The following is a 25,767-nucleotide window of genomic DNA, read 5'->3' as shown; positions in this document are numbered from 1 at the left end:
GTGCAGGAGTTGGATAGTGGCTGGGCTCAACACTGAAGTACTAGAAAATTCAGAGAGCCCGTGGTATTTTATATACATACTAATGCCACTAGCAGTGGGAGTGATCCAACTAGTGTGTAGAATAACAAGTAGAGTCCTGCATTAAAGCGTTCTGTTTGGTTACCTCAGCGGGTGATGATAATAAGGGTAGGAACTAGAGTAGCCTCAAATATAATGTAAGATAGAATTAGTTCTGTGGCGGTGAATGTTATGATTAGAAATGTTTGTCATATGATTAGTATCGTGATATATAATTTTTTTTGGATTAGTGGTTCTTTGAGTAGGTGAGACTGTCTGGCTATTAGTATTAGAGGAAGGAGCCACGTTGTTAGGATTAATAATAGTGCGGACAGGGAGTCGGAGAAGAATATTAATGAGAAGTTAAGGCTATTGTCGTTGAATTGGTTAAGAAGAAGTAGGCTTGTGAGACTAATTAGTAGGCTGTGGATTGTGGAGTTAATTCAGACTCTATTACTTTTTGATAATCAAGTTAGGGGTATTAGTATGATTGTGGGGATGATGAATTTTAGCATCGGAGAAGGTGGAGGTTTTGTACGTAATCAGTGCCATAGATATTTGATACTACTACTAGTAAGGCTAGCCCAAGTGCTGCTTTGCAGGCTGTGAACACCAGCAAGATGATTGGTATTATGCTCGCTAAAGTAAGGTGTGAATTTAAGATTGCCAGGGCCGCCAGGATAAATAGTGATAATATTATGCCTTTTAGACATAGTTGTGAGGATATTAGGTGGGATTGATATATTAGTAACCCATGAGGGATATAGTGAAAGCTATGATAATGTTTATATGTACTAAAGACACTTGGTAATTATGAGTCTAATCATAATCTAATGAGTCAAAGTCGTTTATTTTGTTTTAAACTAAATACCATATTCAGCTCACCCCAGTCCCTTTTGAGTTCACTCGTAGGCCAGTCTAATTGCCAATAATGAGATTAAAAGTAAAGCCATGGTGAGTATTGTTTTTAGGTTGTTTGTTTGAGTTGCTCAGGGGAGGGGTAGTAGGAGAGCAATTTCTAGGTCAAAAAGGAGGAACGTGATTGCTACTAGGAAAAATTTTATGGAAAAAGGTAGGTGGGCGGATCCTGTAGGGTCAAATCCTCATTCATAAGGGCTTGTTTTTTCTGCATGAGTGTTTAGTTGAGGAAATCAGAAGGCGATGAGTACGAGTAATGAGGCTACTGTTGTATTTGTTAATAGGGTCAATATTAGGTTTATTATTCTTTTTCGGAGTGTACCAAAAGTAACGGACTGGAAGTCGGTTGCACTAATTAATACTAAACGAACTATGAGCCTCATCAATAGATAGATACGTAAAGGAATAATCATACAACATCTACAAAATGTCAGTATCAAGCAGCGGCTTCAAAGCCGAAGTGGTGGTGGGATGTGAAGTGGAATTTTAATTGGCGCAGGAAACAAACAACAAGGAAGGTAGACCCAATGATTACGCGTAGTCTGTGGAATCCTGTAGCCACAAAGAAAGTCGATCCATAGAGCCCATCTGAGATCGTAAATGGGGCTTCGTAATACTCTGAGGCTTGTAGGAATGTAAAATATAGACACCAAGAGTAATTGTAATAAAGAGGGCTTGAAGTGTGTGCTTACGATTTCCTTCCATAAGGCTGTGATGGGCCCAAGTGATGGACACGCCAGAGGCCAATAGCACGGAAGTGTTGAGAAGCAGTACCTCCAAGGGGTTTAGAGGGCGAATGCCTGTTGGTGGCCAACACCCGCCTAACTCAGGGGTAGGGGTGAGGTTTGAGTGATAGAAGGCTCAAAAGAAGTGGGTAAAAAAGAGGACTTCTGGGCTTCCCTGGTGGCGCAGTGGTTGAGAGTCTGCCTGCCGATGCAGGGGACACGGGTTCGTGCCCGGGTCTGGGAGGATCCCACATGCCGCGGAGCGGCTGGGCCCGTGAGACATGGCCGCTGAGCCTGCGCGTCCAGAGCCTGTGCTCCGCGGCAGGAGAGGCCACAGCAGTGAGAGGCCCGAGTGCCTCAAAAAAAAAAAAAAAAAAAAAAAAAAGAGGACCTCTGAGACAATAAATAAGATTATTACGTATTGAAGTCCCTTTTGGACGGTTGGTGTGTGGTGGCCTTGGATAGTGCTTTCTTGAATAACAACTTGTCATCACTGATATATTGTTAGAGTGTTAGTTAGTAGGCCTAGTATTAGTAGAATTATTGAGTTGAAGTGGAATCATATGATTAGGCCTGATGTTATGAGGAGGGCTGAAAGGGCTCCTGTAGGGGGCCAAGGACTAGGATTTACTATGTGGTACGTGCGGGTTTGGTGGGTCATTATGTGCTGTTATGCAGATATAAGCTTACTAAGAGGGTAAACACATAGGCTTGAATTATAGCGGCGGCGAATTCGAGGATAGTGAGTAGGGTGAGAATAATGAATGTAATGAGAGCCGTGAATGTGCTGCTGCTTATTAGCACTAAGGTTGTTTCTCCGATTAGATGTATTAATAAATGACCTGCTGTAACATTGGCCGTTAGTCGCACAGCTAGTGCTACTGGTTGGATGAATAGGCTGATAGTTTCGATAATTACTAGCATGGGGATGACGGGGGTGGGTGTGCCTTGTGGTAGGAAGTGAGCTAGAGATGCTTTTGTTCTGTTGCGGAGACCTATAACCACGGTACCGGCTCATAGGGGAACTGCTATTCCCACATTCACTGAGAGCTGCATGGTGGGTGTAAATGAGTGGGACAGTAGTCCAAGAAGGTTGGTTGACCCAATAAATTGAATGAGCGATATCAGTATTAGTGATCAAGTCTGTTCTTTATGATTACGGATGCTTATTGTTTGTTCTGATGTAAGCTGGATTAGCCATTGTTGAAGGGAAATTATGTGATTGTTAATTAGTTGTTTTGATGTTGGAAATAAAATACTTGGGAATATAATAATTAGAATGACTACGGGGAGGCCTATTATTGTTGGGGTCACGAAAGGGGCAAATAAATTTTCATTCATATTGCCTCTCTAGGGGTAGGTTGTTTTTGCACTTTAGTGAGCGTTGACTCTGGGTTGGGGTAGTAGATATGTTTTGAGGCTTTTAGTTGAAATATAATAAATAGTGTTAGAAATATAGATGAAATGGTAATATCATGTTGATATATCTAGTTGTGGCATATCCTTAGGGAGAATTTTAGCTCTAAGTCTTGAACTTAAAAGGTTAACGCTAACCTAGCTTCTTAATGAGCGTATAGCATAGATGCGGATCATTTTTCAAAGTATTTTAGAGGCACTAACTCAAGGACAATTGGCATGAAGCTATGGTTTGACCCACAGATCTCTGAACACTGTCCGTAATGTAAGCCTGGTTGTGTTGATATTAGGGTTGTTTGATTTAGGTGTCCTGGGATTCCGTCCATTTTTAGGCCTAAGGAAGGTACGGCTTATGAGTGCAGTACATCTTCAGAGGAGATTAGCATTCAGATTGTTATCTCTATGGGCAAAACTACTCGGTTGTCTACTTCTAGGAGTTGTCATTCCCCTGGTTTTAGGTCTGATGTTGGGATTATATAGGAGTCAAAATTTAGGTCTTCGTAGTCAATATATTCATAGCTTTAGTGTCATTGGTAACCCATAGTTTTTACAGTAAGAGAGGGATTATAAATTTCATCTATTATGTAAAGAGTTTGTAGTGATGGCAGGGCAATTAAGGTCAAGATAATGGCTGGTAAGATAGTCCAGATAGTTTCTACTTCTTGTGCGTCTATCGTGCTAGTATGTGTAGCTTAGTTGTTAGTATTAGTACAATAATGTAAAGAACCAGGGAGCTAATTAAGAAAACAATTATTAGTGTGTGGTTGTGAAAGTGTAGTAGGTCTTCTGTGATGGGTGACGTTGCATCTTGAAAACCTAGTTGGAAGGGATATGCCATAGAGATATACAAGATTTCCACCTGTGACTTAACTTCAACGAAGTTATATAAAATTTTACTAATACCTCGTTCATGAAGAAAGACATAGCGGCTATGATGTTGGCTTGAAACCAACAGAAGAGGGTTCGACTCCTTCCTTTCTTGACTACTTTAGATTGATGTAGGTTGGCTCTTCAAGTGTATGGTATGGTGGAGGACATCCATTTAGTCACTCTAAATTTGTAGTAGTGAGTTCTACTGTTAGTACTTCTCGTCTGGATGTGAATGATTCTCAGATAATAAAGATTATCAGCATGACTGCTGTTAATGAGACGAATGAGCCTATTGATGAAATAGTATTTCATGTTGTATAGGCATCTGGGTAGTCGCAGTATCGTTGAGGCATGCCAGATAAGCCTAAAAAATGTTGTGGGGGGCTTCCCTGCTGGCGCAGTGGTTGAGAGTCCACCTGCCGATGCAGGGGACGTGGGTTCGTGCCCCATTCCGGGAAGATCCCTCATGCTGTGGCGTGACTGGGCCTGTGAGCCATGGCTGCTGAGCCTGCACGTCCAGAGCCTGTGCTCCACAACGGGAGAGGCCACAACAGTGAGAGGCCCACGTACCGCCAAAAAAAAAAAAAAAAAAAAAGTTGTGGGAAGAAGGTTATGTTGACACCCACAAATATGATTGCAAAGTGAATTTTTGCTCATGTTGAGTTGAGTGTATATCCTGAGAATAGTGGGAATCAGTGTACAAATCCACCTATGATAGCGAAAACAGCTCCCATTGACAGCACATAGCGAAAGTGTGTGGTTACATAGTAGGTATTATGAAGGACAATATCTAATGATGAATTAGCTAGGGGACAATGCCTGTTAGTGCTTTTTAGTCCTGTCAGCAGCATTATTCATAATAGCCTCAAAGTGGAAACAATCCAAATGTCCCTATGCCAATGTGTTATATCCATCTAATGGAATATTATTCAGTCATAAAAAGGAGTGAAGTACCGATACTTCCATTCAGTGGATGAACCTTGAAAATATTATGCTAAGTGAAAGAAGCCAGACACAAAGGGAGCCAGACACAAAAGGCCACACATTGTATGGTTTCATTTATACAAAATGTGCAGAATAAGCATAGAGACAAAAAGTGGGTAGTGGTTGCCAGGGGCTATGTGAAGGGAGAGGGGGAATGGGGACTGGCTGCTACATGAGTATGGGTTTCTCTTTGGAATGATGGAAATGTTCTGGAATTGGATAGTGGTGATGATTGCACAACCTTGTAAGTATACTAAAAAACATTGAATTTTACACTTTAAAGGGGTGAATTTTATTGTATGTGAATTATATCTCAAAAAGGAAAACAGAGACAGACTCAGCTGGCTTACCAGGAAGGCCTCTTGACTGCTGCCCTTCACCCACCCCTTCTCTTCTGATCTGGAGTGCAGAAGGGAGGCCTGAGGTACAGTGGCCATGTTATGGTAATGAAGACAAAGGTCATTTGCTAAAGAGGATGAACAAAAGTTGTCAGAGCCCAATAAACCTCTTACTTTTTTTTTTTTTTTTTGCGGTACGCGGGCCTCTCACCGCTGTGGCCTCTCCCGCTGTGGAGCACAGGCTCTGGACGCGCAGGCCCAGAGGCCATGGCCCACGGGCCCAGCCGCTCCGCGTCACGTGGGATCCTCCCGGACTGGGGCACGAACCCATGCCCCCTGCATCGGCAGGTGGACTCCCAACCACTGCGCACCAGGGAAGCCCACCTTTTACTTTTTTAAGCTACCGTTTGTCAAGTTTTTCACTGCTGGTAGCTGAAAGCAATCCTCTCAACAGATATACCTCCCAGCTTTAAGATTTTATGCAAAGCCAATTATTGTTAAAATTGAAAGGAATCGAGTTATGAAATGCAGTACCTAGAGAGATGTAGAAAAATAGTTCTTCAGAAGGTGCCGTTTAAAGAGAATCTCCCTGGGACTTCCCTGGTGGTCCAGTGGGTAAGACTCCGTGCTCCCAATGCAGGGAACGGGGGTTCAATCCCTGGTCGGGGAACTAGATTGCACATGCATGCCACAATTAAGAGTCCGCATGCCGCAACTGAAAGTTCCTGCATGCCACAATGAAGATCTCACGTGCCGCAACTAAGACCTGGCGCGACCAAAATAAATATTTTTTAAAAGTAAATAAATAAAGAGAATTTCCCATTTTATAGGGATATTTAGTACTTGTAACACAAAGTGGTTTCATGTTTCAGTTTATGATGCCACATTATGACGTAATGAAATGTAAAATATGCATTTAAAGCATCTTTAAGGAAAATACAATAAATATGAATAATTACCATTATAACTATTCCATTAAGACATGCTATGCAGTCAAAGATGAAGAGTCTACTTTTGGACTGTTTCCAAAACACCTGAAAGGAAAACTCCTTGTTATATCTCTAGATAAGGCTGAAGACATTTAAACACTACAATTTGTTAAGTAATAAATAGTCATAATTTGAGTATAAGGGGAGCTATTATGAGTGAAGACAATATAAAATACACTGACATTTATAGTCTTCCCTAAGATATTAGCATGTTCCAGCACAATTTTAAACCAAACTTTCTGAAATCTATACTCATAAATTCTTTGTCTACTCTCACATGTTTTCATTGAAAGGACAGATATCTTAACATCCGTCTGTTACTGATTTTCCAGCCTGTCCCACTGTTATAAAATTCTGGAGTTCTAGGTATTCCCTGGTGGTCCAGTGTAGGACTCCGTGCTTTCACTGCTGTGGGCAGGGGTTTGATCCCTGGTTGGGGAACTAAGATCCCTCAAGCTGTGCCACGCGGCCAAAAATAAAATAAAATAAAAATTAAAAAAACAAGAGAAACAACCAACTATTAAAAACACGTTTAAGGCTGCTAGCTACAAACTAAGTTTATAAAATTTTGGGGTTCTGAGTTTTAAAATCATTGGCCAAATGAATGTATTGTGCTTAGATTTATTTAAATTGACTTTAGCAAACTGAAATGAAGTTTGATTCCTGTGCACGATCATTCTCAGAAGTCATCCATGTGAAAAGAAGGGTGGTCCCAATATCTTCCACTCATCAGGCATTTTAAACTATCAAAGATTTGTTCAAAGACTGAAAAACCAAATTAGCCACCTAGTTGCCTGAGCAGATAAACAGCTGACAATTATACCATGAATTCAAACAAGACAGGCCAAGATAGTTTTTTCCTTAATTACAATTTGGGGCTGAGCTGGAAGGAGAAGGAATATGACAATCTGGTTAATATGTTCCCCTAAATCTCTTCTGCATTTTGCTTCTGAAGGCCCAGTCTTAGTGTTTGTCTTTACGGTAGTGTAGACATCTCACCATCTGGAAAACTGGACTGTTCTTCCCAGGTCATGTCTTGAGAAGTATGCTTTTCATCTATGCTCTTTAGTTTCAAATTCAATAGGTGTGTCATGCCTAGGTCCACAAAGAGCAAACAAGAATATGTGTGAAAACCCTTTGAAAAGTCTAAGACAGGGAGTTCTCTGGCGGTCCAGTGGTTAGGACTCCGAGCTTCTACTGTAGGGGGCCCGGGTTCAATCCCTAGTCGGGGAACTAGGATCCTGCATGCCGTGCAGCGTGGCCAAAAAAAAAAAAAAGTCTAAGACATTATAGGAATTTAAGACATTATTATGATGATGGTGTTATAAGTGATGTTTTATATTTAAATATTCTGTTAATCTTTCATCCTTTCCACCATGCAGATGCGTCAACTCCAAAACCACACTCTCTTCTACAAGTTCTTTGGAAAAATGCTCAGTAAAGAGGCCATATTTGATATAAATCTGTAAAACTGTAGACAGTAATTTTTTAGGGGCTAAAATTAATTTTTTTAAAGACCTACAGTTTCTACACGTACTACTCCCTTTTATTGCAATGATGTGTCAGCTCGTTATGTTCAACTGTAGCTTATTGGCTACAGGCTGTGAGCCCAGGGGTCTCCAAAGGTCAGATGAGAATTTTATCAACTTAGGTGCTAATTGTTCTCATTCAGCTCCATTTGGCTTTCTAGAATAGACACAAAGAAGAGAAAACTACTGCCTCATAGACAGCAGAACAGCGGGAAGAAAGGTAGTTCACCATTTGTGGAAACATACAGAGAGCACACTTCCTAAGTATAGGTAGAAAACATATGGAATTCCTCCAAAGCTTGAAATACTTTTGAGGAGGAAAAGAGGAAATGAATGTGTTTAGCTCTAATGGAGGCTTCACTGATGAAAATAATCACAATAATTAGTCATTGCATCAAAAATGTACTGTGGAGAGTTGCTCAGCTGGAACAATTACTATTCTCCACCCCACTGACCTTTCAAGAAGCTTCATCTTGTAGTTAAATTTTGTGTTCATCCCCCACACCATAACCTCGGCTACTTTCAAGGCATCCGTGGTGACGCATGTTTCTGTGCTGAGATAGGTATAAATATACACAGATGTGATAACAGGAAAGTCATTAGATCTACATCAAATGCTACAGCTACCTTTAAATAGCAGTGCATTTCTCTTACGTACTCTTTAACGAGTGTGATATTTTCTTTATTTTTGTGTGATTTGTTTTTAGCTTTTCTAAGAAGCACTGATGTAAAGAAGGCTCCTCCAGGAACTCGGTATGTGTTCCGCATTCATGCCTGGAAAGCCATAACTTCCAGTTTGTGGCAGGAATCAGGATCTGATTCCTTGAGGACAGAACACTGTCCCTCACCTTGTGTCCTCCAGGCCTCACAGAGCCTAATCCCCAAGCCAACCTGAGTGATCCTAAGAGGAGGCAGAAAACTAATTCCTTCTACTGAGGACTTCAGGTCCCTCAGACTGAGAAGCCACTAAAATAACATTAACAAAGTCAAGGATGATAATGGCCACTTTAATGATGAGTCGCATTTGAATATTTTAAAGAAATTACTCTAATGTTAAGACTATTAAGATGTAGGGCCACATTAAGGAAACAGAAATGTTATGAACTTCTGAAAGGAACTGAACCTTTAGAAGAAAAAAATCGCCTTTGGCAAATCCACGAGACTTCCATGTTCTTTTTTTCATTCATTGGGGGGAATTATTACTTTTGCGTTTGTCGTAGAAAAGACTTCGTTCTCCCCCTTTTTAAATCCTAAAGAATGAGTCAACTCTTCTTCCATCACAGAGCTTTCAGGAAACATCTAAAATTTACAGTGGTACTTTGCAATGTGATTTCCTAATATGCTAACTTCAAAGGAACTTTGAAATCTCAGAATGTGGGGTCCAGCCCAGTGTTAATCCACCAAAGCACCAGTTAGCAGCCTGTTCGGGTTTTTGTTCTGATGGGTCTTTAATAAGCAGTCAAGCGCAGAGGGTAGCATTCTGAGAAACGCATTCCTCTGTGCTCTGACTCTCACCTCTCTCTCTATGGAGTTGTCATGTTCTATGACACCAAGAGCCCAGGGAACCTACTGTTTTCATCTACATCTGCCATCACCTTCCTTCTCCTTAGGATCACAGCATGGAGATTCAGATCTCTCCTTCAGGCCAAGAATGACGCTAACCACAAACTTGCTGGGTGAAAGAGAGAATGTGAGCAACTTTCTCCTTTACCTTTTGTTCTTTCTTAACTCCTCTATGGGAGAAAGAATGGCAGGACAGGCAGCAAAATGAAACAGCTGCTACAAATCCCACTTTCGGTATGCAGGCTGCTGGGACAGGATGAATGGTTATGCCAGCTTCAAAGGGAGTATACCTCTTATCACCTCCCTGAAAAGCCGTGAGTAATGACGTTAATTGTGGCTCCCCGATGGCCGTGCAGCATCTGGGCTACATGGCCTTTGAAGGCATGTGTGCTTGGACTAGGATGTAAGTGTTTGGGTGGGGGCCGTTTGGGGGGCAGTGAGAGGGAGAGAGAGAAAAAGATTCTGTCTTTCCTATCCTGCATGAAAGAGCATTTCTCTAACAGCTCAGCTCTCAAATGTCTGTAAAATTTCCTAACTGGAAAATACCATCCATGAAATTGTTCAAGGTCCTTTATACAAAAACCTCTGTGACAAATTATTTTCAGAGCTCAGTGTCAGAAAAGGTTTGTCTCTCCTGAGTAATTGGCCTGTTTGCTTCTACTAGAATAAAGAAGTTGCATAACTCATCATAGTTTCCTCTTTACCTTGATTACTAGGAAGCTAAATTTTGCATGCAAACACTATCCCTTTCTTCTTCCATGTTTTCGCTAAAATATAATTTCCACCTCTCTTTCCCCTCCCTGCCTTTACTCCTACTAAATCGGATAAACCCAAATGCTATTCAAAACCAAAATTTGCAAAGTTTTTAACAAACTAAGAATAACAGTAGTCATTCATGTAGAATGTCCCATAATATTTGATCTGTATAGTTTACAGTACAGACTTTTTACCTTTTTAATAATTCCTGCCCTATTCCTCCCCACCTCTCACTTCAGACCTCTGTTTTTAAACTAAGGCACATCAGAAAGAGGAGCAATGTCTTCACTGGGTCACAGGATTCAAAAGGAAATTCTGAGATCATCACTTGATGATAAAGGGGTGTTTGCTTTTCTGCCTTTTTCTCTTCATTTTAATTTACTAGATAGAAAGCACATTTGCCTCATTAAAGCTGGTATTAACCAAGTTCCAGATGATTTTTCTGCATTTAAAGTTGAACTCTGCTTCTAAAAACTTGGCATTTGTGGATTACCTGTCATAAGCATCATGTCCATAAATCCTTGATTATCAGGGACTTTCTAGATTTCAAATATTCTGATTCTTTCCCATGAAAAAAAGTCCCAGAAATTCCAGTAATTTGGTGTCCACAATATAGCTTACAAAATGTCTCTTTTTAAAAAATCGAAATATAGTTAATTTACAATGTTGTATTAATTTCAAGTGTACAGCAAAGTGATTCAGTTATACATATATATGTATATTCTTTTTTCTTAACATCTTTATTAGAGTATAATTGCTTTACAATGGTGTGTTAGTTTCTGCTTTATAACAAAGTGAATCAGTTATACATATACATATGTCCCCATATCTCTTCCCTCTTGCATCTCCCTCCCTCCCACCCTGTATATTCTTTTTCAGATTCTTTTCCATTATATGTTATTACAAGATATTGAGTATAGTTCCCTGTGCTATACAGTATGTCCCACAAAATGTCTCTTATACTTGATCACAGGACAAAAGTCCCAGGTCAAATTACATATACTGCCTGGCTTAGGGTTTGAGAATGTGGCCACCAGAACCCCAAGTTTTAAAAGAGACATAGAGGAATTTGGAGGAAGCAAACTGCTGTAAGAAATGGCTAGACCTGCTACAGTGTCTCCTGTATTAGTGATGAAGTCTTAGTGTTCACAAGCATCCACTCCTAGGACAGCTGGCCCTCTGTGTCCTCAGGTTTTGCATTGGAAGATTCAATGAACCAAGGATAGAAATTTTGATCCTCAGTTAGCTGCAGTTGGTTGAATCCGTGGATGTGAAACCCATGAGTAAAGGGTGGACTGTATATTTATTGAAAAAAAAAATCCACGTATAAGTGGACCCATGCAGTTCAAACATATACTGTTCAAGGGTCAGCTGTATTTTCTTACCAAGACCATTACTGGTTACCAATGCATTCTTCCCCAGACATAGAATCATTCCAAGGAAATCTGGGGTCCAATATAAGACAAGGTATTTTATAATGATGATAATCCTTTTTGTGCTCTCCATTCATAGTTAGTCGATTCACAGTTATGATGTTAAAATAGTTTGTTCGAGTAACATAACTCTTATATATTACTATTACCATTGTATAGATGGAAAAAAACAGAAGCTCAGAGGTGTCCAGTGGCCTGTCCCAAGTTGATTGGTGGTTTTACAACTCCTTCACCAGTGCTCTGCCTCTCCTATGTAAAAAAATATAAGGTGGTGGGGCTTCCCTGGTGGCGCAGTGGTTGAGAGTCTGCCTGCTGATGCAGGGGACACGGGTTCGTGCCCCAGTCTGGGAAGATCCCACATGCCGCGGAGCGGCTGGGCCCGTGAGGCATGGCCGCTGAGCCTGCACGTCCGGAGCCTGTGCTCTGCAACGGGAGAGGCCACAACAGTGAGAGGCCCGCGTACCTCAAAAAAAAAAAAATATATATATATATGGTGGCATTTGTGTTATCACTCACCATGCAGCCTATAAAGGTTAGCTAGATTAATCTGCCCTAAGTGATACACAGGCATGGGTGTGATACATAAATGGACAGTCACATACCAAATAGTTATTAGCCTAGATATGCTTAGAGAAGGGCACTCTGGGAAGAATTTGTAAAGCTGGGCTCCAGAAGTGAAGGTTTTTATGCAACAGTCCTGTTAAAAACCTACAAAATTATTTAAACTGATCACTATAACATATCACTAAAAACACAGAGGAAACTAACAATTTTGCAGTGATTGCCACTGCCCACGTAAAGCAATTGCTGAGACAAACAGTGAACATTGTTTTAGGCTTTCCATATAATCATTAATCGATCTACGCAAAGAACACAAAAAGCAGGTTTGGGACTTTCTTTTTGGTTTGATTGTCTGAATAATTATCTCTAATTTAATTTTTTGTATGTATATAAGCTATATGGAGACTCGAAAATGATTTCAAGAATTTCAGTTAAAAACTCTGTTCCTCATAATTGGTCTTAATGATAGCATTTTTCAAAGTAGAAGTCCATCTGATGTTTTTGTTAGTGGAGGCAAAGGGGAGAGGAAAACCTACTTTCTGGAAGCCAGCAGCAGTGTCATTAGTTCACCACAAGTAACAGTCTCAATGAAACATTCTGCCCCTTCCTTGCCCCCTGTTCTCTCTCATCATTTTCAGGATCTTGAGCCTATCGTTAAGTAAGAAACCCTCCCTTTTCTTCCTTTAAAGAATTTCTGCTTTTGCTCAGCCTTGTTGTTCTTCCAATGCTCTATTCTTCATGTGAGAAAATAAGGATTGTTTGCATTTCAAATTCCAGGGTTTTATGTGGTAGAGATGAAGCTCTTGCTGCTTTTTTTTTTTTTAATAATTTGTTTGTATCTTGTGTAAACATTCTTCTCATTCATTAAAAGAAATGTAACTGACTGTTCAGGCATGGAATTCCTCAGTTCTCCAAATGTGTGACTTGTCTGAAGCCTGAGAGCTGGACCAGCCTGTCTCGGCTGGTGAGTTACTTGTTTTCATTACTCTTGGTCTAGGTGTATTACCAGAAGCAAGATCTTCATCTTTAGACTTCAAACATTTCGTCCTTAATCCCACATATCATTTCTTAAAAATATCAAGATGACTTTATTAAGCAGCTACTGAGCTGCTGTTACTGAATGCAAGTTCACGTGCCTGGTGCACAGTGAGGCCAAACAAACCGAAACGTCAGAGTTCAGAGCAGAGAAAGGTTTATTTCAGGACCAAGCAAGGAGAATGTGTGGCTCGTGCTCAGAATACCCCGAACTCCCTGAAGGGTTTCAACAGAACATTTTTAAAAGCCAGGAGTGGGGTCGCAGGGTATGTGATCAGCTCGTGGTTGATGTTGAGGTAACAGGGTGGTGTCACAGTGATTAACATTGTCAATTCTTAGGCACCAGCAGGTCTGGGGGCTCATGGTCCTCAAGTAGTTTATTTCTTCCATTTGGTGATGGTTTTTTTTTTTTTTTTTTGCTCCGGACGCGCAGGCTCAGCGGCCATGGCCCACGGGCCCAGCCGCTCCGCGGCATGCGGGATCCTCCCGGACCGGAGCACGAACACGCGTCCCCCGCATCTGCAGGCGGACTCCCAACCACTGCGCCACCGGGGAAGCCCCCATTTGGTGATGGTTTTAGCATCTGTAAAACAACTCAGGAAATGTGCATCAAATACTATTATCTAGGTACTTCACAGAGGAGCTAAAGCAGAAGTTATAGGGGAGGGGTCTGTCCTGGGAAGGCCCCATAGGGTCCTGCTTGGTTACACTACCTTGTGGATATTGCCAATGGGATAGACTTTTTCTCTAGAAGGAAATATTACTGTTACCCTTGGGACCTTGGAACAATTCTTTTTCCTTCACGGTATGAGGATGGCCTCTTTACTTGACCTCCCAAAAGGGAGTATATTCTAAGGAAATTGCTGAGCCGTTTATATTCAGGTAATAGGAAGAAATATTTGAGAAGTAGAAAACAAGCTTCACACCCGTGAGGAGTCTATTAACTAGATGGAATAAAGACAACATAGAAGTGTCAAGTGAACAATTACACGTGGACTCATAGCAACTGGAAGGGAGGAAGCACCAAGGGGTCCTCTAGACCCGGTCAGCAAACTTTTTCTGTAAAGGATCAGACAATAAATATTTTAAGTTTGTAGACCATATGGTTTTCTTACAACGATTCAACTCTGCTGTTTTAGTGCAAAGGCAGCCACAGACCATAATGAATATGACTACGTTCCAATAAAACTTTATTTATAAAAACAGGCGGTGGGCCCAATTTGGCCTGTGGGCCATAGATTGTTGATCCCTGTTCCAGACCATACCTCTCCCAATACAGAAACCTCTTTTGTAGCACCCAGATAATTCTATATTTGGATAGCTATAATACCTGGAGGTTTTCTTTATACAAAACTACCCTGAATCTCTCTGAAACTCCCACCCACTGTTACCACCACCATCTCTGACCTGGACCATGGCAGTAGCCTTCTGACTGGTTTTCCTCGTTCTACACTTGCCCGTCCTATGATCTATTTTCTACCCAGCAGCCACTTGAATCGTCCTTAGAAAATGTAAGTCAAATCATGTCATTCTCCAGCTCAAGATGGTTTCCCATAACATTAACAATAAGTCAAGATGCATTACCTTGGCCTGTAAGGCCCTAAATACCTGGCCCATGATTGTGTCTGCAATCTCATTTCCTGCTACTCACTGATCTCTGACCACACTAGCCTCTTGATGTTTTCCAAATATGCTATGTCTATTCCCATCACAGGGCCTTTGCACTTGTTTTTATTCCTGCCTGGAATTTCTTCTCCCAGACATCTGCAGGGCTTGCTCCCTCCCTGCAAACAGGTCTCTGTTCAAATATCACTATCTGTCTCACTGCTTTATCGTCCAGCCTCCATGCTTTATTTTTTTAACCCTGTTTTATTTATTCCAGGTTACCTAGCACTATTTAACATTATAAGTATGTATGTGCAATTCTTTTTATCATTTGCTTCCCCACTATGTGTCAGTTTTACATTAGTAGGAATTTATGTGCCTTGTTCACTGTTATATCTCCAATGTTTAGACCAGTGGCTGGTATATATCAGTTACTTACTAAATATTTGTTGAATACATGATGAATGTAACTTTGCCTTCTGCAGTTTCTAAAAATACATATGACCCACATACACTCACTCTTCCATATGGCAACCCTTCAACACATGAAGGCAGGCTCTATATCTGCTCTAAATTTCTTAGGGTTCAGAGCTATGTAGCTTTCACATCTGTGACATTTTTTAAAAAATTTATTTATTTATTTTATTTTAATTTATGGCTGTGTTGGGTCTTTGTTTCTGCCCGCGGGCTTTCTCTAGTTGTGGTGAGCAGGGACTACTCTTCGTTGCGGTGCGCAGGCTTCTCATTGTGGTGGCTTCTCTTGTTGCAGAGCACGGGCTCTAGACATGCACGTTTCAGTTGTTGTGGCACATGGGTTCAGTAGTTGTGGCTCACAGGCTCTAGAGTGCAGGCTCAGTAGTTGTGGCGCACGGGCTTAGTTGCTCCGCAGCATGTGAGATCTTCCCGGACCAGAGCTCGAAACCGTGTCCCCTGTATTGGCTGGCGGATTCTTAACCACTGCGCCATCGGAGAAACCCTCCACATCTGTGACATTTTACATTATTCCCTAAGGCCAATGACTGATCTTGCTCATGAGATGGAGCCAGGACTGGTACCCAGGTGTTCTGACCCCTAACAAATGCTCTCTTTTCTTTCAATCTTGCTTCCTGAGCTGTTAAGATTAGAGAGGTTAACCTGGAGAGACTGAGGAGTTAGGAGGGAGGAAGAGGATCTAACAGATGGAGAATCTTGGGAACTAGTCTAAGAAATTATTTTCACTAGTTGACAACCTTTATCGAGTACCCACTCTGTTCCAGATTTGGTGCAAAGCACTTAGTGTAAATTGCCTTGCATGGTGGTTAAGAGGTAGACTTGATGCCTCATAACTCTGCTACATCATTCAATCCTCCAAACATTCACATTTTACATATGAAACAACTGAGACCCATATAGGTTAAGTTGCCCAAGGCCACATAACTAGTAAATGGCAGAGATAGCTCAAGTCCAAGCCCCTCTGACGCTGAAGCCTATGCCCTTTCCACTACAAAGAAGAGCCTAGTGGTTAAGAGAAGAGCTTGGGCTTTGTGGTCCACACCTTCTGGTGATGAGATCTTCAGTGAGTTGCTTAACCTTCTCAGTAGTAGTTTCTGTTTCTCAAAATTGTGGACCCCACCTCCTAAAACTATTGTGCACATAAAGAAGTACATATGAAGTGACCACGTGTGTTAATTATGTTTATTATGCCACTGAGTTGCTGAGGCCTTGAGGATGTAATGGAAAGGATGTTTGTGGAAACTTTTCTTGGCAGCAGTATAGAAGGACTGGGGTAAAAGTAGGGAAGGGGCTATTGAAACAACCTAGATGTGAAAGGGTGAGAATTTGGCCTAGGATGCTGGCTTTGGTAGGGGAAGAATTATGAATGTGGCTGCTAGAAACTTTAGAATTATACATATTCTATATCTTCTATTCTACTCTATAAATTATATGTATTTTTAGAATGATTATATATTTCATCAAGTATTTTAACATTTATTTTTAAGTGCTACTCAATAAATCTCAGTAACGACAACAATTCTTACTTTATTTCATGATCCAGGCCTTGAACTTTTAGCCTATGTTACTGATGAAATTAATATGAATTATGGATATTTTTCTAACCTGATGGGGTGGGGGGATCTCTACTAATTCAGTTAAAACTTTAAAACTCATCAAATACCATTATAACAACCATCAACCAGAAATCCATATCTGTCAAGTGGAATCATGGTATAACAGAAACTCTGTCAGACACAATATTCTTTTTCTTTTTCTTTTTTTTTGCGATACGCGGGCCTCTTACTGTTGTGGCCTCTCCCGTTGTGGAGCACAGGCTCCGGACGCGCAGGCTCAGCAGCCATGGCTCACGGGCCCAGCCGCTCCGCTCCATGTGGGATCTTCCCGGACCGGGGCACGAACCTGTGTCCCCTGCATCGGCAGGCGGACTCTCAACCACTGTGCCACCAGGGAAGCCCCAGACACAATATTCTTAGTCTACAAAGGTCAAGCAGGGAAAAATGATGCCCAGTTATTTGTTAAGAATTGATGGCTAGCTTTTTGCTTTCAGCTAGAGGAGGCCAAGTTGCAGCTTTTTTCCATCATCCCAAATCTGGGTTCATCTGACACCAGACATCTCCACCATGCTCCTAAGTTTGACCCCAGTGAGATCAAAGTCTTAGACCTGAGGTGCACTGGTGGGGAAGTTGGTGCCACATCTGCCCTGGCCCCCAAGATCAGCCCCCTGGGTCTGTCTCCAAAAAAGGTTGGTGGTAACATCTCCAAGGCAACTGATGACTGCAGTTTATATATCTAGGAGAAATTGAGGGGATACATATTGTTTTCCCTGAAGCAGAACAAGAGAATCATTAAAGGCTTGGCTTAAATCAGGTTGTTTTCTTCTCCTAATATGTAAACTCTCTAAATGAATTGGCTAATAATGTCTCTTTAGTAAGACTATGTAAGCAATATATTATCTGGTACAAGTATGAAAAACAATTGCTACCTGGACTAGAAGGGAAGAAAACATGTTGTATAGGGATCATTTGAAATAGGAAATCGATTCTAACCAGACCAACAAAGCCCTTTTATTAAGGGGTGTCTTGTGAGAGACTGAATACACAAATGGAGAATGGCCAGACCATATAAAAAAAGAACTCTGACCCACAACCTGCAGCCACCTGCCCAGGAAGCAAACCCCTTATCCACAGTAAACAGCCCAGGAAGCCAACCTGCTGGAAGTCAGACTTGTAGGGAGTCAGATTGCTATCGCTAGTACCATCCAGGAAGCTAAATAATAACTTCTGTTAACAGTCAGCCCCAAATGGCCATGACATGATTAATAACTGAGAGCTTCCCTAACTTTCGTCTCTACTTCCAACTTGGGCCCAACCAGAGAAAGCCAAATATGCCCCCCTAACCAGTCACATAGGATGCCCCCTTCTAGTTGGCCTGCCTACATCTTCCCCAGGCCAACAGCCTCCAAACAGGGTATACCTGAAGCCTTCCTTTTCCCACTACAGAACTTTCCCATTCCTCTGCCTTCCTTTGAGTCTCTGCCAAAATGCAAGTGATGGTGGCTGACTCCCTTGCAATAGTAAGCTCGGAATAAATAGCCTTTGCTTTCTCATTTGGTTGGTTTTTATTTATTTCCACACTTGAGAAAATAGAAATAATGGCATGACTCTTGGTTTTAATATTAGCAACATAAGATTCTTTACCTTTTGTATCGGTAGCAATTGCGGATTGTATAAACAAAGTTACAGACTATGTCCAAATGACTATTAGCACAGAGCAGTGTAGGTACAGGAAGGGTATAAACAAGGAATATAGAATTTGGATAAAAAGTAGCCACATGGGAAGAAGTGGCAATAAATGATTCTCTTTCTAACCATATTTCTCTTTTTCCCTTGAGAACAAGTTGCTTATGCATCGCTGTTAGTCACGAAAAGGTGCATTACCGTTGTTTCATTGACTCTTCCCTCCTCCCTCTACTTCTTTTTTTTTTTTTTGATTTTTTTTTTTTTGCGGTACACAGGCGTCTCACTGTTGTGGCCTCTCCCGTTGCAAAGCACAGGCTCCAGACGCGCAGGCCCAGCGGCCATGGCTCACAGGCCCAAACACTCCTGCGGCATGTGGGATCTTCCCGGGCATGTGGGATCTTCCCGGACTGGGGCATGAACCCACGTCCCCTGCATTGGCAGGCAGATTCTTAACCACTGCGCCACCAGGGAAGCCCCTCCCTCTACTTCTTTTGGTTCCTGGTGTTGCCTTCTTTTCTTCAGCCAGCTTGATAGAAGCCTTTTGCTTAGGGCAAAGTGAGCTGCTTTTTCATCACATACTTCAGTAGTCTGCGGGACCAGCTACATAACTTGTGGGGTTTAGTGAAACATGAAAACACGAGGTACCTGGTTCAAAAAGTATTAAGAATTTCTAGACGGTGATGGGACAGAGCATGAAACCAAGCACGAGGCCCTACTGAATGCAGGGCCCTGTGTGACCACACAGGTCGCACGGCTGCCCAGGAAGCCAGCCCTGCTAGGCCCAAAGGTAAACACATTTTAGGAAACATTCTCCCCCTTTCTCTGCTTAATTTTCTCTTTGATTTCCAAGGGAATAACCTCTGAAAAATGCCACCCGTTTTATAACAATAAAACAGAAAACAGATGAGCAGAACTTTTCCCTTGGCCTTTCTATCCCATTAACCCTGGTTAGTATTTTGGAGGACCTCTGCTCCTAGAGAAGAGAGACTGTCTCTACACTCTCTCTGGTCTGCGCTTGCTGCACTCTCCCCACTCTTGAGACCTGAGATCCTAAAACCTAAGCACCTGGGACCTTCCAGTGGGCTTCCAAGAGGCTGAAAGGCTGCATAAAGGCAAGGCTGATACCTTCTTTTTCGGAAAAAGCAGAAATCTGTCAGCGATAGATAAAAATTAGATACTGGCCATTTGTAAACTGGATTAAATGAATCATTAGATAGCCTGCTATTTGCCAAAAATAATAAAAACACACATTGAACAGCAAGTGGCCATGAATATTTAACCACCCCATTCCTTTTTTGATGTACTGTATATTGCAGATGTTATGATGTCCAATGAAGAAGGAACATTGAGAAAGCACTGCAGACATAAAGGGGATTCTCGTTTTCTTTTTACTGTCAAGAGTCAGCTATTTTATTTAATTTGAAAAAAAATGAACCTTTATTGTCTCATGATTTCAAAATACCAGTCTTCAGCAACTGAGACCAGATGATGCCTGTAAATATTATTAACAAACAGAAAATCCATTATCCATCCTCCTCCAGAAAATTTATTGGTGTGAAGTTTAGGGTGGATAATTCCAGAGAACACCTGAAAGCTTTTCAGAACAGGATTTAACTAGGACTACCTTCTATAAAACTAAATTAAAATGTTATGTTAAATTACGTAACATGTAAAACCCAAGCACCCTTGAACTCCAACCTGACTTTTCTACCATCATAAACCTTAAGATTCATGAGATTTGTGATCTAACCAAGTTAGAGCATTTCAGGACTTATTTTATCTTTGTGTAGGATCTCAGGCCATTGGAGACTAAGGCACTCATAGGACAAGACACCATGTCTGGTTATGCTTTCTTTAGTCACATGTTCACACATTCATCCAAAACCAAGTTCAAGTCCTTCTGCAATGCATTTAAGGGAACTAGCGTAGCAGAAAGACCAAGGATGTGCTTTTAGACTTCGGTTTGAATCCTGATGCTGTCACCAGCCAGTCTTATGACCTTGAAAACAATCACATAATCTGTCTAAGCCTCAGTTTTCTCCTCTGTACAGCTGAGAAGTAGGATTGTTGGAAGAATTCAATAAGATAAATAAAGGGCCTGGCATAGAGTGGGTAGCAATAAGAGTCATTCGCCTTTCCTGGCCCTCTCCGCCCCAAATCTCATTCCACTTCGTTTTCCCATAGCATGACCCTCCACTTCAGCCAGTCTGTCCATTACTCACTCACCATCCCCTGGACACTGTCACACAATTCCCCCTTTTCTTAAATGTCCAGAGTGCCCTCCCTGGCTCTCCTCCCCTAGCTAAATCCTACTCATTCTTGAAGATCCAGCCCAAGCCCCACTGCTTCTCTATAGCTCTCCCAGGACCATTCCCCCATGTATTCCTGAAGCACTATCGTCTGTGTCATAGAGTCAGTAGTCCACTCTGTTATTAAACCTTTCATTCTTGTTTTATCTCCCCAAAGGTGCTCTAAGCTGCTTGGGGGCAAGGATGGGCCCTTCCTTCCCTTGTATCCCCCACAGAGATGATTACCGTGTGACATCCATGACAAGTGCTCAATAATTACACGCTGAGTATATAAATGAATGCTGTATCATATTGCATTTTGTTAAATTATACATGGATGCCTGGGGGTTGAAATGTGAGAAAATGACACTATTTCTCCTCCTTCTGATGCATATTGCTTTTTAAAATATTATCTGTCCAAGTTTTTTTTTTTTACATATGGTATTTCTTCTCCAATATTTCAATACACCACTTAAAATTTGGCCTGAAAGAAAGTATTAAAGTGTGTGTGTTTCAAATGGAAGAAAAAAGCACCAGCTATGACTAATGTCTTCAATTTATAGTGTATCCAATTTGGAGAAGACCATGCTTTTTCATAAGGTTGCATAACTACTAACAAAAACATTCTCAGCCACAGGATGTGTTTTGGAAGAATTTAGCCCTGCGTTAGACTAGGAGAAATGTAAAAATTCAAGAGCACAGCTTTCCTTGACACACATCTTACTCTACATAGAGAAGGCACTCAAATATCTGTCAGGTTGAATAGTCTGTCCTTATAGAATATTTGATAGTGGACAGAAAGTAGATTGGGACATTTTTGATAAAAATGGTTTATTCTAATTCTAGATATTGCATTCTTGTTAACTATGTAGGTACTGCCAACTATTGAGTATTAGCATCAAGAATTGTTAAAGGGATTGAGTGAGAGATGACATGTATTTCTAATTCCACTGTTCTGGATTAAATAATCAAAACAAAGAGGCCTGTATATTACCCACCTCCTAACACTTGTTACCACCCTTTGGAGGTGGAATAATAGTGAAAAGTTATCCAACTGAATCATGAGTTCTAGAACTCCAGTTAACTTGTTGACTGCAGACAGGCTGGAAGTAAGGCCCAAAGGTGGGTAATAGGTTGCATTGGTGAATATCTCTAGTTTACACTATAGTTTGGCAGTCTTTTCTACTTTCACATGTGAGAATATAAAGTCTGGGCCAAACCAAGTTGTTGTATGAGTTTAACTTAAGAATGAACCAAATACATTCTCTTTAAAATACACGAAAATAACCCTCTTTAAAATACACAAAAATAACCCTCTTTAAAATTTAGTAACTCTAATATATCAATAGTCCAACAGAAAAATGTAAACTCTTGGTTGTACAATTCAATTTTTTATTTTTAAATGTGTACAAAAAATGTCAAAAAGCAACAATGTCTGACCCTGGTGTCTATGTCAACCTAATAAGAGCAGATTTTAAATTCTAAACTCTTATTTTCTTCCTTACCTTGAGAATTCATTTTGCTGAAATAGAAGATGTGAGAATTAAGATTTATAAAACAGAATTTTGAATCAATCATCAGAAGCAAAAAAAAAAAAAATGTTTTTAAGGACAGGAATGAATTCTGACATTTTAATTACAAGCTCAGTGGAAAGTCTGGTGGTGGAATGTGAGCTCTGAAGATTATTATTATGTTGTCATTATGAATTAATGACTATAAAAGAAATCAGTTTTGAGTGGTAATGGCAAATTACAGAGGAAAACTTATGGTACTGCTTTTTATTTCCTGATGTACCTAGAGTATTCATCATAATTTACTTGATTAAAAAAATCCAAACAGTGGAAAAATACAGAGACATAGATTTTTTTAATGGATTATATAAACATACGGCATCTTTTCTTAGCAACTCAGAATGTTCATCAAAACACCATTTGTAATATTAAAAAACTAGGAGCAACCTAAATGCTTAACAATATGGGAATGAGTAAGTAAATTATAGTAAATTTCATTAGTGGATTATGCAATTATTAAAAATTATAAATATAAAGATTATATCACAAATTTTAAAATATAAATGATATAAGGTTTCAAAATTTATCCATGAAAACATTTATGTACACAATGACTACAAGCCTGTAAAAATATGCACAAGAGAAAATAATGGGAGGCAATGTACAGAAACAATTATAGAATTTGTATTTGTGTGGTGAAATTACAGATTTTTCCAAGTCTCACGTAGTGTTTTAAATTCTATTTATAATTTCTGAAAATTAATTTCTATTTTTAAAGACCTATAATATGCTTGGAAATATACATTACATGAAACTGCCAATTTTCAATCATTTTTGACTTAATAAAAATTGCAATATTTGGTTCAACCTAATACTGTATTATCATTGTCCAGCTAACAAACTGAATCCTTTTTTTGGAATAAAAGTTGGTAACTCCTATTTATAAATGTTCATTAAGCTCCAAAATAGAGTCTAACTTTAAAAAAATTTTTAGTGAAATAAATTACTTGAAAAATCACATTTGAAACTACAACTCAAAAATACATAGCCTTTTTTTTTTTTTGCGGTACGCGGGCCTCTCACTGTTGTGGCCTCTCCTGTTGAGGAACACAGGTTCCGGAGGCTCAGGCTCAGCAGCCATGGCTCACGGGCCCAGCCGCTCCGCGGCATGTGGGATCTTCCCAGACCGGGGCACGAACCCGTGTCCCCTGCATCGGCAGGCGGACTCCCAACCACTGTGCCACCAGGGAAGCCCAAGGTTTTGTTTTTTAAGAAAATTTCAGATTTCTGAATTGATGCAAAGCTACTGCCATTGCATGTATTTTTTCATCTTTGAAATTGTGTCATGTTCATTTTTAAATTATCCAGTGACCAGTATAAAGTAAAACATTCATAATTTAATAGGTAAATTTCCTTCTAACCTGTGCTGGAATGATTTAAATTGCTTCACGCTCTGTGATTACTCAGAGGTAATTAGTCCTCTAAATATTTCTGTAATGAAAACCATGAGTTTAATGAACTATACAAATTCAAACCAAACAGAATCTTTACTTCGTTACTGAATATTTATGTTCACCGTAAAAATTGTTTAATGATTGGTTAGAATTTTAAAAAAATAGTTTAGGGGGCTTCCCTGGTGGTGCAGTGGTTAAGAATCCTCCTGCTAATGCAGGGGACACGGGTTCGAGTCCTGGTCCAGGAAGATCCCACATGCAGCAGAGCAACTAAGCCTGTGCACGACAACTACTGAGACTGCGCTCTAGAGCCCACGAGCCACAACCACTGAGCCCACGTGCCACAACTACTGAAGCCCTCACGCCTAGAGCCCGTGCTCCACAACAAGAGAAGCCACTGCAATGAGAAGCCCACGCACCGCAATGAAGAGTAGTCCCTGGTCGCCGCAACAAGAGAAAGCTCGCGCACAACGATGAAAACACAACACAGCCAAAAAAAAAAAAAAAAAGTTTAGAGCAAGCCAGACCATAAAAATGTGAAGTAAAATTAAATGTATTCATAGGAACTTGTCATAGCAATCATAGAAAAAGTTGATCAGCCTGGATTTGAGAGAAAGGTAGACTTCACCTTTGCTATACAATTGCTATTTTAAGTATTTGATATTAAGGATCATTGTTTCTGAAATTTCAGAGAAGCATTTTGTAGTCTTTTATGATATATTTATTAATAACTACAGAAATATGGACTGCTTGAAGAAAGAGACAGTAGAGTCTGTGTGTGTGTGTGTGTGTGTGTGTGTGTGTGTGTGTGTGTGTGTATGTGTGATGTATGTTCATAAGTGTATCAACAACACCAAGCACAGTGCCTGGCACATGGTAGATAATCAATAAAATTTGATAAATAAATACCTGGGTTGGTTAAAGTATATTAAAAACAAAAGTACAGATTAAGTGCTTGCAGAGAGGTCATTCGTGGACCTTCACCTTGGTTGCTAAGTCGTGCTTTCAGTGACTTGGATGGAGATATACGAGATGTATTAAACAAATGCTTCATGTCATACAAAGTTGATGGGACTAGTCAGTCACATAAAGAGCCTACATTGTCTTAAACTTGAAATGATGAGTTAAAGCCTGAATGATGAAATTTTAAAGCAATAAATGCAAAGTCCTCCATTTAAGTTTTTTGAAAAAAAAAAATCAATCTCATAGGTACAGGATGACAAAGACTGGACTTGGTGGTAACGTGTGTTAGGAACTGGAGAATTCATGTGAACACATGCTTAACCTGAGCCAACAGTGCTTTTTAAAAAATTGTAGTAAAAAAACATACAACATAAAATTTACCTTCTTAACCATGTTTAAGTGTACAGTAAGGTAGTGTTAACTATATGCACAGTTGTTGTGCAGCAGGTCCCCAGAACCTGTTCATCTTCTAAAACTGAAACTCTACACCCATTGAACTCAACCACCCACTTTCCCTCCACCTCCAGCCTGTGGTGACCACCATTCTGCTTTCTCTTTCCTAAAGTTTGAAAACTCTGGACACCATATAAGTGGAATCATACAGTATTTGTCTTTTTGTGACTGGCTTATTTCACTTAGCATAATGTCCTCAAGGTTTGTCCATGTTGTAGCATGTGACAGGATTTCCTTCTTTTTTTAACACTGGATAATATTCTATTGTAAGTATATACCACATTTTGTTTATCTATCTGTGCATCGATGGACATTTGGGTTGCTTCCATCTCTTGGCTATTGTGAATAATGCTGCAATAAACATGGGTATGTAAATATCTCTTCAAGATTCTGTTCTTAATTCTTTTCGATATATACCCAGAAGTGGAATTGCTGTATCATATGCTAATTCTATATTTTATCTTTTGAGGAACGTCCATACTCTGTTCCATGGTTGGGACACCATTTTACATTTCCACCCACAGTCAACAAGGGTTCCAAGTTCTCCATATCCTTGTCAACACTTGCTATTTTCTGTTTTTTGTG

General features: G+C 40.3%; 2 pseudogenes; both read right to left on the bottom strand.

Annotated features, from left to right (window-relative positions):
• Window positions 1-2,199: 2,199 nt before the first annotated feature.
• LOC117202901 (ATP synthase subunit a-like) lies at window positions 2,200-3,041 on the bottom strand (annotated as a pseudogene).
• A 248-nt stretch (window positions 3,042-3,289) lies between these two features.
• Window positions 3,290-3,954, bottom strand: LOC117202902 (cytochrome c oxidase subunit 2-like; annotated as a pseudogene).
• Window positions 3,955-25,767: the final 21,813 nt, after the last annotated feature.

Source organism: Orcinus orca, chromosome 1 (assembly GCF_937001465.1).
Source record: "Orcinus orca chromosome 1, mOrcOrc1.1, whole genome shotgun sequence".
NCBI classification, from domain to species: domain Eukaryota; kingdom Metazoa; phylum Chordata; class Mammalia; order Artiodactyla; family Delphinidae; genus Orcinus; species Orcinus orca.
Note: the sequence above shows the minus strand (reverse complement) of the source record. Positions and strands in the feature narration are given on the sequence as shown.